At 54.2% G+C, this 18231-nt stretch overlaps 1 protein-coding gene across 8 annotated transcripts in view; it reads right to left on the bottom strand.

Moving 5' to 3' along the window:
• SOX13 (SRY-box transcription factor 13) overlaps positions 1 to 17512 on the bottom strand; it is a 45008-nt gene extending 27496 nt beyond the window's left edge. For 7 of the 8 annotated variants that reach the window (XM_081298873.1, XM_081298870.1, XM_081298874.1 and 4 more), the window contains exon 1: positions 16932 to 17512. The gene's annotated coding sequence lies outside the window, so the exon portion shown is untranslated. The other variant, XM_081298871.1, reaches the window with a different exon arrangement.
• Between the last annotated feature and the right edge of the window lie 719 nt (positions 17513 to 18231).

An 18231-nucleotide genomic window follows, 5' to 3' on the forward strand; every position in this document is an offset into this window, starting at 1 on the left:
GCCGGGCCTCTCCCTGCCTCCAGCTGCCCTGTTACCATGGTCACCAGGGAGGGCAGCCCCACACACCCTCGCTGCCTTCACTTCCTGCCAGGCTCTTGCCGGCGGCCACCCCAGCTTGGAGTCCAAAGGTTAGTTAAGGGCTGTTTATTATTACGAATTATTGAAATTCATAACCCAGCAGTGGGTTTTGTGAATGCGGTGGTTTCCCGCCTTAAGGCAACCCCAACTCAAGTAAATACCATTGGTGTTATAAAAATGGGCTCTCCTCAGCCAGGACGGTCCCCTTAGCTCAGGGTGGACAGAACCCGCAGTGTGCTCTGAGCCAGAATATCGTTTCCCTCACACCTGGCAACGCCCTGCCTGTAGTTGCCGTATGACAGTCACTTCTCTTTTCTGCGCTGCATCCGGGACCATCTTGCAGGGTCCCCACCCCAGCCCATCTCCACTCAGCACCTCTGCCCTGCTCCAACACCCTGAACCACTTGGGACAGAAGCTCTTACCCTGGTTAAGCGATCACTCCAATAGCAGAGTAGAGCCAGTTACAAACCCCAGGTGAAGCCCCCTATGTGTTCTGCATGGTTTTAGGCACATTGGGGGGGGGTATAGGGGGATTGAACCCAGGGGCGTTTAACCACCAAACTACGTCCCCAGTCCTTTTTATTTTATTTATTTACTTTTTTGGCTACAGAAATTGAACCCAGGGGCGTGCTTAACCACTGAACCACATCCCTAGCCCTTTTTATTTTGAGACATAAGTTGCTTGAGTCTCGCTAAATTGCTGAGGCTGGCCTTGACCTTGCAATCCTCCTGCCTTAGCCTCCCGAGTCGCTGGGATTACAGGTGTGCACCACTGCGCCCGGCTCTAGGCAGTCTTCACATAAGCCTTTTCATGCACTCACACAAGGGCACTGTTATCGATGGCATGTGACACTGAGGAAGCTGAAGCACCAAGAAGCTTAGTAACTTAGCCAGGGTGGCACAGGGCATCTGCTTGTTGCAACGGAATGGACATTGGGAGGATGAGGGAAGGGTCCTCGATGACGATGCCCATCCCCAGCATGGTCTTGAGAAGCCCTTCTTCTCAGAATCCTACAAAGGCCATGCTCCTGACACCAGGAAGTCACTGCCCGCTACACAGCATGCCCATCACAGGACAAGCCTCAGTGTGGAATGGCCGTGGACTAAGTGCTGTAATATTACATCACTTCATGAAATCTCTTCATCCTCGTATGGCACCACTTGTAGGTGAAAAAAACGAGGCCATAAGAAAGTTCTGGAGCCAAGTATGATAGCGCATACCTGTAATCCTAGCGGCTCAGGAGGCTGAGGCAGGAGGATTGTGAGTTCAAAGCCAGCCTCAGCAACTTAGCAAGACCCTAAGCAACTCAGCAAGACCCTGTCTCAAAAAAAAGTGCTGGGTATGTGGCTCAGTGGGTAAGCGCATCTAGGTTCAATTCCTGATACCAAAAAAAAAGAAAGAAAGAAAGAAAGTTCTGGGCCAGGCATGGTAGCACACACCTGTAATCCCAGTCATTTGGGAGGCCGAGAGTGAAGGATCACAACCAGCTTCAGCAACTTGGCAACACTCCGTCTCAAAATAAAAAAATAAATTAAAAGGGTTGGGGTTATGGCTTAGTGGTACAGTGTCTCTGGGTTCAGTCCCCCTACACACACACACACACACACACACTCACACACACACACACGGAGTGTCTCTGGGTTCAGTCCCCCTACACACACACATACACACACACACACACACACACACACACACACACACACACACACACGGTCTGGTATTTGCCAGAAATCACACAGCTCAGAAGCAGCAGAGTCAGGACCTAAACCTCACCCCTGTCTCCCCACCCAAGGCTACCTAAACCTAGGAGGGAAAGGGGCTTTGTTCTCCCCTAGACAGAGTAGGGACTCCCTGAGGGCAGGACCTTAACTCCTCACCCAGGGCCTTCCATACACTGAGGGCTTGGTAAATCTCTGCCAGGTTCTCATTTGTTTAAAAATACACTCAACTGCTGCCTTTTAAAATGACATCCTGAGATCAATCCTGAACAATGCAAGTTTGCCCATTCATCAGGAAACTGACAAGCTGGATTTCCCAGGAAAAGTGGCCACATTCACTGAGCCCCAGTGGGACCAAAGTGGTGGGCAGCGTAGGTCAGGGCAGACAGGAAAAAGCGGCCACCAACCTCAGCCCCACACCCTGGAGCCCCCAGGCCTGGCAGGGAAGGGGAGTCAGTCACCAGGCAGTTCAGCAAGACTTGCAGGCAATTCAAAGACTTGCCTTTGAATGGAAAAGAACTGGGTACTGCGGGAATTTTTCAAGGACAATGAGAGATGCTTCAGCCTGAATGAATGAGCCACCCATTCTGAAAGTTCTCAGAAACCTCTGGTTCCCCATTGTCAACAAAGTCCCAGCTCGGTGGCCTGTGTCCAAGGTTCCTGCTAGGCTGGGTGGTCTGCGCCTAACTGCGGTCTAAACTAACAGGATGCCTTCCCCTCCGCGCAGGGCTCCCTCCTCAGCCTCTAGGCTGGGAGCTCAGCCACTGTTGCTCCTTAGTACACCTGGTCCAAGGTGTCCCTCAAACACGGTCATCTTAGCAGACATAGGGGCTGCTGGTGGAGTTCTGAGTCCCGTTCAATACACACGCACTGGGGCTGAGGATAGAGCTCAGCTGGGAGAGTGCTTGCCTCGAATGCACCAGGCCCTGGGTTCAATCCTCGGCACCACCCCCCCCAAAAAAAAACAATACACATGCACTGAATTGAATCTCAGCATCCATCCCTTCACGAAGCCCTGGCTAGCCTTGAGAACCCAGAGAATAGAAGCAAGTAGCCAACCACCAACCCACCTCAGGGAGATGTGCCCAAGTGGGGGACCTGCCTCCCAGCTGGAAATCAGGCCCAGGCTCTCTCGGCCTAATACCCTTCTTCTGGACCACCCAACACATCCTCCAAGGCGACCTGCCCAGAGTCCCACCAGAGCTTCTTATCTTACAGTGAACCTGCCCATCAACCACCATCCAAAGGAACCAAGCTTGGAGAAGTGGCGGGAATGCAAGAAACCACCATTTGGGCGACTCACTCAAAAAGCAGTCTCTGGCTGGTCATGGTGGCTCATGTTTATAATTCCAGAGATTCGGGAGGCTGAGACAGGAGAATCCCAAATTCAAGGCCAGCCTCAACAACTTAGCAAGGACCTAAGCAACTTAGTGAGACCGTGTCTCAAAGTAAAAGAATTTTTTTAAAAAGGGTTGGGGAAGTGGCACAGCGGTAGAGCACCACTGGGCTCAAGCCCCAGTACCAAAAAATTAAAAATAAATACATAAATATTCCCAGCCTCTGCTCCCTCCAGAGGCCTGGGGGACCAGGCACCACCACCCATGACCCTGAGAAGGTTCTGTCCACGAGCTTTCCCTACCATGCATCCTGGGGAAGGCTCTTGAAGAGGGGAGTAGCCACTTGTAGTCAAAGACAAACATCTAGGAGGAGAATGAGGGGGAACAAGGGAAGAAGGAGGCCAACTTACTTGAGGGATGGATGGAGGTAGGGGACTTGCCTCCAGGAACGGGGACCAGTGATGAGCCCTGGGTAGCATGGAGGCCAGCTCAAAGGAAGGCGCACTGGCCTGGCCCTCTCCATTCTCTTCCGGGACCCCCACATAACAACCTGCGCGCACAGCCCGCAGAGCTCTATCTACCGCCCCAATCTCGCAGCCACCAAGTGAAATTCCGCCAGCTCAGCGCATTTGCAAAAAGGGGGTTGTTTGTGCACCATTCTTTCCACAGGGGTGACAATCTTGCCTGCTCCCTCTCTTCCTGGGTTCGAACAGCTCCCCTGTTCCTTAAAGACTCTGCTCTGAGAGTCACTGCTCCGGACCTGTTTCACAGAGAAATGAGAAACCCAAGGCCGGGGGTGGGGGACATGAGTGTGGGAGCAGAGCCTGCTCCCCGCCCCCCACCGCCTCTCAGGCCATCCAGAGGCGCCTCCTCACACAGGACTGGGCTCACACTGGCCCCATATTAAAACTGTCCCCTAGCACAGGCCAAGACACCACATCGTCAATCATAAAACTGTTGATCCATTCCTCCTTCCTGTCCAGCCTCTTGCCATGTCCCCCAAGCATTTTCCCCCGACACTGGAGAACAGAATGTGCTTGGCTGGAGACCCGGATGTAATAAATTGCTAATAACAGACTCTCAATCTGGAAAACAAAATAATCGGCCTCTTCCTTTCTGTTCCTCTCATCCTCAACCCTCGATCCTACAAGGTTGTGAAGACAAAGAAATGCCTTCTCTGGCCACCACCGTCAACTCCTTCCACCCTCAGGACCCCCCAGGCCCACTCCTGTGCCCGAGCCCCCTTTCACAGGCACAAACCTGGCCCAACCTGTCTGGTGTGTCTTCCCATCCTGCCACCTCTGCCTTCAATCTCTAATTTTGCTTTATCCTCACATTTATGGAGCACCTGCTGAGTGCCAAGCAGGTGGACACCTGTTCCCTAATGCAGGTAAAGGGACAGCTGCTGGGATGATGTCTTCCTGCTAAGGAACAGCAGTGGAGGGCCAGCCCTCTGTGCTAACCCCAGGGAGATGGCATCAGACAGATGACAAGGACAACCCCAAGCAGACTCTGTGTTCCCAGTGCCCTGCCCTCCCTGTAAGAGCAAAAAATGGAAGCAGCCATCTCTGGAAAGAGCAACAGGACAGGGCCAATCTGAATGTGTGCAGAGACAGATTACAAAACGGTGTTCAGTGTGTAGGTTATATGCAAATCGCATGTAAATAGGGACAAGACCCCTGGAAAAATCTAAGTGTCCCTGCTGCTCTTTCCTCCTCTCTCTCTGACTTGTGAAGTTTCCAGGGTACCTGCGAAGCCTTCTGACCACCTGGCCAGGTGACCCTAGAGTAGTGTCCCCAGCCCTGCCTCTCAGTGTTCCTCTTCACACCAGCTCCTCTCCTTGGCCTCAGTTCACCTCGTGACCACCTGAGAAACATGGCCGCAGGGAGGAAGGGGGAGCAGGGCTCTGTCCACACCAGGTACAGCCACATCAAGTAATAGAGGAAAGGAGGAGAATGGCGGCCTCTGCCAGGTGCCACATCCTTCTGGATCTTGCCTCGGGCTGGGCTCCCTGGGGCTGTCAGGGGATCCACTGGGTTCCAGACATTCCCCGACGCCGCTCAGGGCCCTTCCCATCATCAGTTTTTCAAAACCAATGGCAAGAGGCCAGGGCAGGAGGCCAGGAGACAGCAAGATGTCAGAGCGGGTTTTCAGTTGTTCTGCACAGGGGTCAGACACACCATATGGACCAACCTCCTCCCTGCAGATGCACAGCCAGGAGGGACTTAGGGAAGCCCTGCCACCTAAGCAAAGCCACCTCTCCGAACAGCGATTTTCTCATCTGCAGAATGTGGGGAACCGAGGCTCACCACCCGGCCTAACTTGGACAGTTTGCTGGGTTCCCGAGTAAGCCTCACAGGAGCACACGGTGAGGGCACGCGACAGGAAGGTGGCAGAGCGTCCAACTCCACATCTGGACTTTAAAACTGCAGCCAAGACTGCGAGGGTGGTTGTCCATGCCAACCCAGCAGTCTCCTGGTCTCTCAGAAGGGGTCAAAATGGTCCTTCTCAAGTTGCAAAGGGGTGAAAGGGAGGTTCCAGGAGGCAAGGTGCCTGAGGGGACCGGGAGGGGCCTCAGTCTCCCCGGCTCTCCAACAGCAGCCAGCCCTGGGGAGAGGCCAGAGGGCCGTGGGGGCTTCTCCCCACAGGGAAAGGAAGGACAGGGGCCCTGCTGCCTGAGCAGCACCCAGGCAGCCACAAAGAGGGTCCTGCACCCAATGCTGCTCCACCTCAGCATCAGACTCCCTCGGCTTCATCCAGCAGGGCCTGGCTGGGGACCCTAAGTGCAGCACGGGCCCCTTGGTCCAAGTCAGGGGTCCTGGGTCTCCAGCCTGACTCATCTACCCAGGTGATGGGCAGCCTGGCCTATCACCGCTGGAAAACCATGGGAACAAGGACGCAGACCACGTCCCCTTGTTATAGAGATGGAGACTGAGGCCCAGACAGGTTTGCGACGTGGGCCACCAGCTCACGCATACCAGGTGCTGTGCACCTTTTCCTCCCATCCTCACTGAACCCTGCCACGGAGGAGAGTCCATCGCCCTCTTTATTTTTGGGTGAGGAAAGTAAAGCTCAAACAAGAGAGATAAACAGCGCAGCACCAAGACTCAAAATCCAGAAGCTTCATATCTAGAGCTTTCTGACCCTAACACCCCAGGGCGTTTTCATTCCACTCTCTCAGAACTGAAGAACATTCTAGAGGGAGTGAGGATGACAGACGTGTGCATAATGTAGTAGGGGGAGGAGAAAGTTGCTGAGTGGTGGCAGCCATACTGGCACCTCCCATACTGTACAGGTCCCCTCACACAGTCCAGGCCACCCCAACTGTCACCTGCACAAAATTGCACTGCACAAACATGCACTTCCACACCTCGGGATCCTTGCCTAGAAGTCCTTCCCACATTCCTGAAGAGCAGCTCCTGCGCCTGCTCAAAACCCGGCTCCAAGGTCCTCCTTCCCTGACAATCCCAGAAGGGTTGATGATTCCTCAGGGAATCCTAGGGACCTTGGGCACACTGGCTCCTAGCACTTCACTAGACTTCAATTATTTGTTCCCTGGCCTACCTCTTGGGCTTTGGCTAGATTTACATCCCTAATACTCTCTCAGGGACAGGGACAGTACAGGCACTCACATACACCCCTGTGTATGTGTGCGGGCCACGCATTGCTTTACAGCTTCACAGATCCCAGCATGACCGTCGCTCCATGAGCATGAGGCAGGTACCACCGTTTCCACCTCCCTTTTATAGGCTCACAGAAGTCAAGTCACCATTCCCAAGACCACACAGGCAGCCTGGCTCCAGAAACCGCCTGTCTGCTGATTCTGTGTCTTTCTCCACTGCCTCCCAGTCCCTAGCGCAGGTAAAGGTTTGTTTTATAAAGAGGTCAAGAGGGAGGAAGATGTTGCCACGTCCCAGGCCCAAATCCCACGCGGAACCCCCACTTCCATCACTCCTGACAGCACTTCTTCCTTCTCAAAAGCTCCAGGTGCTCCTCCCATTTCTTGGGTGCCCCCTGCAAGGCACAGTGATCTTGCCATCTTCGCAGTGGGGAAACTGAGACCCAAGGATGCCTCAGGGCCGGGGGACTTGTCTCCTCAGTTAGTGCACATGGACTGGCCTTACCTCGGCCTCAAGCAAGAACAAACCAACGCCAAGAGGCCGGGGATCTGCAAGACAGCACCCTGGCTGACCTGGTCACTGGGCTCTGGGCGGAGCCTGGAGGGAGGGAGGAGAGGGGGCTGCTCCCCGGGCCAGGCAGGGGAGGAGGAGACAAGAGGCCCTTTGTGTCTGCGAGCTCCTGGGACACCTGTTCTCCCCTCCTGGCTGCCGTGGCCTCGCTTCCCAGCGAGCCTGTGTGAGGCCTTGTTTATCCTGTAGCCCTGGCAGCCAGGCCGCCTGCACCCAGCGTGGGGCTCCGCAGCCCCTGCCAGCACCTGCCCAGCCCTGGCAGCCCCCGAGGCTGCTGGCCAAGCACAATCACCCTGCTGTTGACACAGTTGTTGATTTTTCAGAAGGGTAGGGAGGGACGGGAGGAGAGGGACGGAAGAGAGGAGAGAAGCAGCGAAGGCATTTCACGCCAGTCTGGCTAATTTGCAGTTGGCCAGAGCGTTCCTGTGAGTGTGCGCATGCGTGTGGGCACACACACCTTGAAGACACTTGCCTGGGTTCCAATTCCCTGGTAGCCCAAGCCCCACAGAACCACACCACACCACAGGCAGCCCCACCTCAGCGCCCCACACATGAGCACACACCAAAACTCAGGTTCTGGTGCCAACCACCCAGCTCCTAGCCAAACAAGGCCTCTGCATGCCAGAGGCTCTGGCCACCTGTCTTCAAATGCCCACCACTCACTCTGCCCTGCAGTTATGATGTGCCCAGGTCCTTGGTAAGGGACAGGACCATGTGATATGCCCTGGGAGACCCTGATGGGACCCTTGAGAGATGCAGGGGATCTGCCCTTATACCCTTCTCTTGCCAAGCTATCTCCTGGTCTAACAGGGAGCCTTCCCTAACAGACCAAATCTGGATTGGGTGGCCCTCTGGATGCTCCTGAAGTACCCTGCACCTTCCTTCCTCACCTATGGCAGCCATTATTGTACCTGTCACTCACTTCTCTACCTTTCTCAAAGTTGGGAAAGGGCTGTGCAGGTCTCTTGGTCTTCTGGCCCCAGCGTGGTGGGCAAAGGCCCAAAGCCAACACTCCTGCATATCTGGTGAGTGGACAGAAGGAGGAAGGGAACAGCCCTTGCAGGGGCCCTCCCTCCCTTCCCCATCCCTAAGTTCCAATTTTAAAATCAGCTTTTCAATTAATAAGGTCCTGTAGGTAGCTGGTAGGTAGCTAGCTGGTTAGCGTAGCTGGTTAAAAGGCTCTGGAATTACCTGTTACCTTGCTACCAGCCCATGCACCTAGATTGGTCAAATCTGACTAGCTGGTTATCCCCTAAGAGATCAAACAGCAGGGATCCCCTGCAGGTCAAGGGATAGGGGAGTTTTGATCATGGGAGAGGGAGAGAGGAAGGCAGGGATACAAAGACCCCATGAGTTGAGGGACAGCAAAAGGATCTGGGGAGGGCTTTCTCTCAGGTACTGCAGGAACCTCTCTCTTGTCCACTCTGTCCAAGTAAGCAATCCACCCAATCTGCCATGGCTCCGGTGGTCGCTCACACTTCTACTTGTGCACAGACAACCCTGACTCAACAAAGGGAGTGTCCATCCAGCTCCACAGACCATCTCTCACCTGCCAAACACCCACACTCAAACACAAGCACCCCCTAATTCTGGTCCCCCAAGCCCCAATCAATCAGTGCCCAGAAAAAGATAGTACAGCCCCCCCCCCCATGGGGGCACCATAAGGAGAAATTTGCATCTAAGGCTCAGCTAACCTAGTAGAAGAGAAGGGGAACTTACATTATGAAAACCATAGGTCCCTGGTGCTTGCTCTGAGCCACTTCCAACATGGCCATGATGTCCAGTTGTCCAGGCAGCACGTACGCTGCACTACCGGAAGAGCCCCATCATGAGTGGGCTCTAGCAGATGGCAGTCAAGTTCATCCCTTGTCTCCCTCAGATACCAAAGAGAAAGCCCTCCTGCCACCTACGGCTATCCAAGGCAAGGGCTGACAGGGCCCTTTCCAGTTCTCTGACGCTGTTTCCTGATCTACTACTGGGAGTTCACTGGCCAGAGCACCTGTGAGTGAAGGCTGAAACCTTCACCCCAACTAAGGGGAGAGGCCTCCCCTCCTAGAATCCCACTTGACCCCACCCTTGGCTCTGTCTCGACCCCTCCTCTCTTCCTCCAGCCCCAGGCTCTCCTGGGTGAGGCTTGCACAGGTACCCTGACCCTACAGAAGGTAAGGGGAGGATGGGAGGGTGAGTAGGGGATTGAAATCCCTATCCACTTGGGCACCTGGAGCGTCGGAGGATGGAAGCTCAAGGAGAAGTGAGAAGAGCAGGACCCCCATCCCCCACCTCTCCTCCACATGCACACGCACATGCACACGCACACCCTCCCCACCCAAGAAAAGGTGAGTCCTACAAGCCAGAGAAATGGCGGAGGGGCCCCTCTGTTCTGCTTTCAACACTTGCTATTCACACACCCCCCACTGCACCTGTGCAGACAGCCCTGGCCCACCTGCTCCCAGGCTTCCCCCACCCTCCCCACCACCCTCTCATTCCCCTTCCCTCCAGCCCTACCCCACCCCTCAAGGAGCAGGCCCAGAATCAAAGCCTCAGGGAATGGCCCAATGACTTCAGATTCCCGCAACAGGGCTGAGGCGGGCACTGGCTGCCCAAGGGGTGCAGAGAGCTTCACATCCCAGAGACAACCTGCCACTGCTCTGCAGAGGGCTGGGTCCTGCCTGGGAGGCCAGGAGGGTTCATTCTTTTGAGTCCTTATGAGGCAGCTCCAACCCAGACCTCCCTCCTGGCTCAGCCTCTCCCATGTACCAGGGCCAACCTGGGATTCCAGGGAACCCCTGACTGTCTTCTTGTTACCCCTCCTACCTCGGACCCTTTTCTGCTGTCCTAGTATTGACCGAACCCTGATTCTTCTTGGTCTTTCACGAAAACAGATTTCTGTTTCACTGGCTAGTCTAGATATATTTTAAAACCTTTTCATTCTGATAACAAAAGTCACACACAATGAGGCATTGTTTCTAGAAACTATAGAAATAAGAAAATAAATGAGCCACAGTTTTGAAGCTGGTCCTGGATGGGCCACCGTGGCTACTGGACTGGGGGCTGCTCTGCCTGCAGGGGCTCTGCCCTCAACTCCCCACCTGCCCCACCAGGGTTAAAGAAAATCCCCTGCACTGGCTGCTCCTTCAAATGGCCAGACCTGGACCCCTGTGGCATCCACCTCTGCCCCAACTTGGTGTGGGACTTGGGTGGCAGCGGGGGCACTCCTCACCCCCTTTGGAGGGGGATGTGAAGAGGAGGGAGGGAGCCCACTGGAACTAGTTCCCACCCCATCCTGTTCCACAGGCTGCACATTCCATTCTGAGTCAAGAAGGAGGCGGGGACTGGGGGAGGTAAGGCAGAGGGGAGGAGACAGTCTGGCCTCCTCCGGGGCGGATCCCCCAGGGAGCTCCAGGCCTGGCAGGGATTACAGACCAAACCAACAGGGGAAGGGCGCCAGGAGTACTGTGGCCCAGAGGTGGTCCCTTCCCCTTTCTCCTCTGGAGCCAAAGCACTGAAATCCTGCCTTGGACATGTCCCCAGAAGACACAGGGGCACAATGTGGGGGGTAACGCTAATATACCCTTCCCCCCAGCCTTGCCCCAACCCCATGGACAGCTTACGGGGCTTCGTGCCAAGGCCATTTAAATGCTAAGGCCATTGCTGCAGGGAGCATGGGGTGGGGGAGGAGTCTGAATGCTGTTCCTATCAAGGGAACTGAATTCCAGATTTGATGGCTTCCCTGTGTCAGGCTTTCTAGAGAGACCAAAAGGGCCTGAGAGGAAAACAAGGTAGCAGCTGAGGATACGGGCCCTGCTTCTTCCTTCCTCTCCCTACTACCCCATGCATGTGCATCCCCAAGGCCGGAATCCTCATGTTTGGGCACAAGTCTCCGCTCCTTTGCTAACTTGTCCCATGTGCACACTTGGAGCTCAGAGATACCAGGCCCACATGGCACATCCAGGGCTCTGCCAACTCATGGACCAGACCCAAGAATACACCTGGAGTCCCAGGAGGTGTCTGGCAGGTCCTGTGCCATGACCATGGGGAATGGATGGAACCCTTTCTCTAGGGGTCTGGGAAGGCTTTGGGGCCCACGTGGCCTCTTTGGGTCAGGTCCCTGGGTATGGAACAGGCACTCTCAGGAGAAACTACCACATCCAAGCTGCTCAGGAAAGTATATGCATCTTTAAGTTTTATTTATTTATTTATTTTAAAATGAGGATTGAACCCAGGGTTGCTCTACCACCGAGTTACATCCGGAGCCCTTTTAGTTCTTTGAGACAGGGTTACTTAGGGCCTCACTAAATTGCAGAGGCTGGACTCAAACTTGTGATCCTCCTGCCTTAGCCTTCCAGTTGCTGGAATTAGAGGATTATAGGTGTGTACCACCATGCCAGGCCAACTATTATGCATTTTAAAGGAAATAAATAAAGAGTGACCCCATCGGAGAAGCTGGCAGAGGTTGGAGGCAGCCTTGCTGAGCTGGCCTGTAGCAAATCTCCTAACCAGGTCTTCCCAAGGCTAAAGAAGAGCTGGTCAAGACACCAGGCCAGGACCAGCATACGGAGCATGCCCTCCAACTTGGGGGAGGGAGATAATGGAAGATCCAGAAGCTATCCTCCATGAATTCTGGTTCCCCATCTGGTGACAAGCATTGTGACAGCCACCCTGGCTAACATATCCGGGTTCTGGGAAGGGACTAGCAAAGGGTGAGGGCTGCTGCGAGTTCAGACAGGAGCAGTCCTCTTAAGCAAACAGTGCGCACAAAAATAACTCCCATTCAAAGCACGATTTACTGTGCAGGCTGGCCTTCCCAGCACAGAGCTCTTTTCAAACACAGCTTCACCCCTGAATGTGCTGGGGGAGGGGGCATCCTAGTCCAGCTGCTTCTGAATCCACTTTTTCCGGTAGTGTCCGTTTCCTGGAGACTTACCCAGAGAACTACCCAACTAAAGGCCATCTTGAAGCACCCCCAGAGAGGAGAAAACCTTAGTAGACTGGCATGTCCTCCCCTAGGTCTCTTGGAGGAATAGACCGGCTCAGCAGAAGCCTTTACCATCCACAAAGCAACCGCTGCCATGTGCTTCTCAACAGCTCCCAGGGAGGTATTCTCATTGCTGTTGTCCCATCTCACAGATGAGAAAAGAGAGGTTTAGAAATGATAAATGACCAATGTATCTCCTGGCTCTAAATCATTCTCACTACATACACTCGTTTCTCTGATTCTGCTAATTATCAAAGTAGCAAAATGTCCAGATTGAGGCTCTTCCCATCAAGAGGAACAATGGGGATAGAATGGCAGACAGAATCCGAGGATGGAAATCACTCTTCAGGCTCGCCTGGCATGCATGCGGCCCAGGGTTGATCCTCAGCACCACATACGAACAAAGATGTTGTTTCCGCCGAAAACTAAAAAATAAATATTAAAAAATTCTCTCTCTCTGTTTAAAAGAAAAAAAAAGGGCTGGGGATGTGGCTCAAGCGGTAGCGCGCTCGCCTGGAAATCACTCTTCACTCTTATTGATCCTCACACTCCTCATCACAAAGTCAGAGTTGGGGTGGTAAGCCCTCTTTAGGTAAGAGCGTAAGATATTAAGCAAAATTTTGTGAGACCTGTTGGCTCTACTTAGGTGGGAACTAACTTTCCCACTGTCCACCCTAATCCAAAGCACCCTCCTTCTCAGTTCTCAAGCAGCCTGCCTGCCCCCCTAAATTCCATTCTTAGTCCTTTTCAGGCTAAAGTCATCTCTATTTTTCACAATTTTTCTCCACTTATAAAAGTAATTTATGACCACTGTAGAAGATTGGAAAAACCAACAGAAGATTAAAACAGGAAATAAAAAATTATCCATGTATCCAGTGTCCCAAATTAACCTCTGTAAACATTTGATACATGTGTCCGGTGTTCTCCGTATATGCGCATGATGGACATGTGTATACAGATAATTAGATCTTTACAAAATTGGTACTTATACAGTTTTAGATCCTGTTTTTTTTTTCTTCTTTTTGTATGCGTTTTCCAGGTGATACATTGTTCTTTGTTAACTATGCTTTTTGGGTTTTTGATAAAGGGGCCTACAGGAAAAACAAAATTTTTCCTCCCTCAGCCATCATTTCCCTCCCCTGAGGCAATTAGGATTACTGCTTCTTTTGCACCAAATAATCTTTAAAAATCATGAATCAAGACTATTTTGCTCTCTAGCTTCCAATGGTTTCCCATGGCTCTGGCAATAAAAGATAGGATTCTTACCAGGTGAGGAGGGGCCAGGTCCAGCCCTCTGTCCTCAGGGACTCTCCCCAGAGCCACATAGCTGTTGGCTCCCCTTGTCCACAGGGGGGTTCCTTTGCTATTCCCTCACCCTGGAATCCTCTTCTTCCTGTCTGTGCAGCTGGCTTCTCCCCAGTCTTCAGACCTGTGTGGGTCAGCCTTCACTGCCCTCCCAATCCAGGGCCACCTGCCACCGGCCTCTATACCCTCTTTCCCTCACCCTGTGGTACTTCTTTGATATCACACAGGATGAGCCACTACTATCTTGGTCCCCTACAGCCCCTTTAGAAAGAAGCCTCTGGCAGGGCTTGGGAGCACTTGCCTAAAATCCCAGTGACTCTGGAGGCTGAGGCAGGAGGATATCAAGTTCAAGGTCAGCCTCAGCAACTTAGCAAGACCCTGTCACAAAATAGAAAATAAAAAGAGCTGGGGATGTAGCATAGTAAAGTACCCCTGGGTTCAATCCCCAGTACTCCCCACCCCCAAAAAGAAAGAAGCCTCTCTGAAGGCTGGCATGCTACCTGTCTTGTTCACCTGTAGCCCACTGCCTAGGACAGGGCCTGGTACTTGACTGCCACATTTCTTTAGCATGTTTCTGTTAGAGGAATGAAACAGGTGTCTTCAATGCGGGGTCTCATCACTGAAAGCTCTCCACCTGCAGAATCTCCAAGCACCAAGAATTGAATCTCTGGCCATCGTCTCCCATCCCTGGGGCAGGTTAAGAAGGCAAGAGAAAGCAAGACAGGAGCCTGTCCCAGGCAGCCTGTCGCCCTCTCTCTGGCTGCCTCACCTCTTATTTGTACTCTGCAGTGGTCACAATCAAACAAGGAGCTTACGTGGATGCCAAATTCCAACTACTAGTGGAAAGGTAGAGGTGGCACATTTGTCCCTCATTTACCTGAAACCCATACTCAGTGTACTCTGGCAGCTGGGCCTTCCCAGGCTCTCAAGTGAGTCCCAGCAGCAGGAAATGCAGACACGGCCCAGGGAGCAGAGCTCCTCCAGGGACAGCCAGGCCCATCCCACCTGACTCTTCCCCTGGGCTCCAGACACCTGGGCTCCTCTCTCTGGAAATTCGAACAGCCCCAGAGACACAAATGCACATCCAATCCTGAGCCAGCAGCCCTGGCCAAGAATGCCCAGGGGACACCCTTTTGGAGATACTTCCTTCCTGGGGCCCAATTTCCATGGAAAGAATACTACAGTGGTACCCTGTCTGATTTTTTAAAAGAAGGAAAGATGAAATGCTGTTCACAAATATTGTGAAGCAAGAGAGGAAAAAACAAAAGAAAAAAAGACTCAAAAAAATGAAACTAAATGAGGAATAGGAAGGACAAGTTTGAGCTTAAGAGCCCGAATCAGAACCGGGGAACAGGAGTTCAGTGAATAAGTTATAAAAAATTGATTAAGTGGGCACAACCCCAAAGTGCTCTTCTGGGCTCTACACAAGTTCACTTAATAATGGCACAGGTTGGGGGGTATAGCTCAGTGGTAGAGCAAGCTCCAAGCATTGGGTCCCATTCCCAGCACCACCAAAGAAATTCATCAGTAAAATAATGCATTAAAAGCTAATTTTTGCCGTGCTGGGAATGGAACCCAGGACCTCTGGCATGCTAGGCAAGTGCCCTACCACTGAACTGCAGATTAGTTTTTTTCCTTTTCAGGATCACGAAGTGGGTACTCTTCATATTAGCCCCATTTTAAAGATGAGGAAACTGTAGGATAGGGGTTGATTAAACTGCTCCAAGTCATACCAGCACTGGGGATCTAATTCCAGCTGCCTGGAGCTTAATCACTAGGCTACACTTGGTTGTCAGTGATCCAAGTAGGTGGACCCCTACCCTCCTGGAGTTCATGCCTTCCAAACCTGTATCCTTCAAAGGATCACTGTATACCAGTTTCAAAGGTGAGAGCGCAATTCTGTCTGTTTTCATAAGAAGTCCAGAAAAGTTGAGGAACTCGCTCGAACTCACGCTGCACCTCTGTGGGGAACTAGGACTCAACTGTGCTGAAACCCAGCATCTAGAGAGGCACTTCCTAAAGGGAGCACAGTGGAAACTGGGTCTCTGCAAACCCCGCCCAGAGCAGCAACAGCATCTTCTCTGGCTGCCTTTGGCCAGACCCCTTCACCAGAGCCAGCGGCAAGGCGCTCGGCCCGGAAATTCCCACAGAGTTAAAGCAAACTTCCCAGGAAAACTCCCCGGCTTCCTCCAAGCCCCTGTCACGGAGGCGACTGCCAAGAGCGCCAGCGGAGTCTTTGCAGCTGCCGTGGGCCCTTCAGGGAGGGAGCCGCCGCTCCAGCGTTCGGGGTCCTCCCGGAAAGGTCCAGGGCTGAAGTTCAAAATTCACTTCCCGCCCAGGCCGGACTCGCGGCCCCGCCCGGGACTCTCCGGCAACCCCAGCTCCAGTTAAATAATGGGGCACCTCCAGCCGGAACACCCCGGCGGACAGCGGGGCGATCCCACGGGCTATCCCAGCGCGTCTGGGAACTCCAAGCAACCCGAGCAAGCGCGCGCACACACACGCGCGTGCACACACCACCACACACACACACACACACACACGTGTGAGTGTGTGTTTACGTACAGAACGCGCGGGGTGGGAAAACAATGGCGAGCCGCTGGGACTGAGCGACCATCGCCTCCGCGTCTCCCAATCCCTAGGCACAATTTGCTTCTGCAGTGAAATACGGGGGAAAGGACCCCCTCTGGCATCCTAGGGTGGGAGATAGGGGTGATAGGGAATGGCTGGGATGGGGTGGGGGTGGAACGCGAGCAGCGCGAGCAGAAAACAAACAGGAGGCGGCGCCCGGCTGGTTCTCTCGGGAACGAACCTGGAACGGTGGGAAGGGGTGCGCGGCCGCCCTCACCCCGACACCCCACACACTCAGGGCGGGGGAGCTCTGCGTCTGGTCTCTGGCCCCCGAGCCTCACGCGGGGCACGCACACGTCGCCCGGCTTCCCGCTGGGAAATCCTTAAACTGGGCGCACAGTCCGGTTGGTGAAAAAGACCTGGCGCCCGGCGGCTGGGCGAGGAGCCGGCGTGGGGCTGGGGGGTGAGGGTGGGGGGCCCGGAGCTCGCTCGCGTGGTGCGCACACATACACAGAGCCACCCACGGCCATTTCAGGCTGCCACTCCTCTCCACAAGGACCGGGCTCTGCCGGCGAGGAGCCGCCACTGGCCGGCGTTGTTCAGGGTCGGCGAGGGTCCGGTCCTCCTCGAAAAACTTTGCAAAGGATGGAAACTCGAAGGGAAGAGGATCGCCGTGTGCCCAGAAACGTGGGGGCGCGAGTGTCAAACTTCTCAGGCCGGGGAGAGGGGCACGAAGGCGCGCGGGGCGCACTTACTACTCAGCCAGGCGCTGGGCTCGGGGCTCGGGGCTCCGCGCTCCTGCTCCTCCTCGGTGCGATCCTCGCGAATGGTAGCCTGGGCTTCCCGCTCACATGCCCCGGCGACGCGGCGGGCGGGCCGAGCTGGGGCGGCGGGGCTGGGAGGCGGTACGCCCCCCGCCGGCCGCGGAGGAGTCGCTCTGGACCCGCGGTCACCCGGGGTCCGCGCCCCACGAGGGGCCACCGTCCCGGGAGGCGAGCTCGGTTCCGGCCGGGCGGCGCCCTTCGCCAAGCCAGGCCGCTTTCTGCACTCTGCCCTCTGCCCTTGGCTTGCGGCCGTCTCGCTGCCTTCTCGGTCCTGCTCCCGGACTCGCCCGGACGCGCGCTGGCCGGCCCTCCCGCCCTGCGGGCTCTGCGGCTCCGCGCCTCGGTTAGCCTCCGAGGCTGGGCGCTGCGCCCCGGCCTCAGACCCCGAGTGATCGCTCTTGAGCCCGGGTTGCAGGACCCGCGCTCACAGTTCAGTTCCGAGCCCGGACTGGAGCAGGGCGCTCGCTGCTCGCAGCTGCGAGGCGACTCGACAGCCTCGGAGGAGAAAGAGGGAGGGAGACCGTGAGCCGGCAGGGGGAGGAGGGGGAGGGAGAAGGGTGGGGAGATGTAGAAGGAGGGAGGGACAGAGAATTTCCTCCTCCTCCTCCCTGCAGCGGAGTCCATCCAGGCATCAACAGCTGGAAACCTCTGTTGGGAAGAGAAGGACTAAGGTTCTGGACCGCGGGGTGGGTGGAGATGAAGTGAAAGGGTGGAGAGAATAGGAAAAAGAAAGTGGATTCTGCTCTCTCCGTCTGCCCAGGAATGAGGATTCCTACAGAAAAATCTTCACTTGGAGCAAGATCTGAGAAGTTATCTATCCACTCAATCTCCGAATTCCTTCAACAGGCCGGATTTGGAATTTTAAAAACCTCATTTGAGAACCCCCCTTAAAAATCCGATCTCACCTGCAGTTGTACAGCTTCCTAATGTCTGTGGACTCTCCTTAGTACTGTCCCCCACCCCAGTGGGGGGGTGGATTTTCTTCTTTCAAAGTTTTTACTAAATGTCTACCATATGCCTGGCCCATTAGGTGCTGGGAACAGCAGGATGAATGAGACATTGTCCGCCCTTCCTAGATTTCCATTTTTAAATTTTATTTATTTATTTAGTACAGGGTTCACTCTACCATTGAGCTACATTCCCAGCCCTTTATTTATTTATTTGTTTGTTTGTTTGTTTGTTTGTTTTTGAGACAGGGTCTGGCTAAGTTGCTCAGAATGGCTTCAAACTT

This window comes from Spermophilus citellus (genome assembly GCF_964194105.1).
Source record: "Spermophilus citellus genome assembly, chromosome: 6".
In the NCBI taxonomy this organism is placed as follows: domain Eukaryota; kingdom Metazoa; phylum Chordata; class Mammalia; order Rodentia; family Sciuridae; genus Spermophilus; species Spermophilus citellus.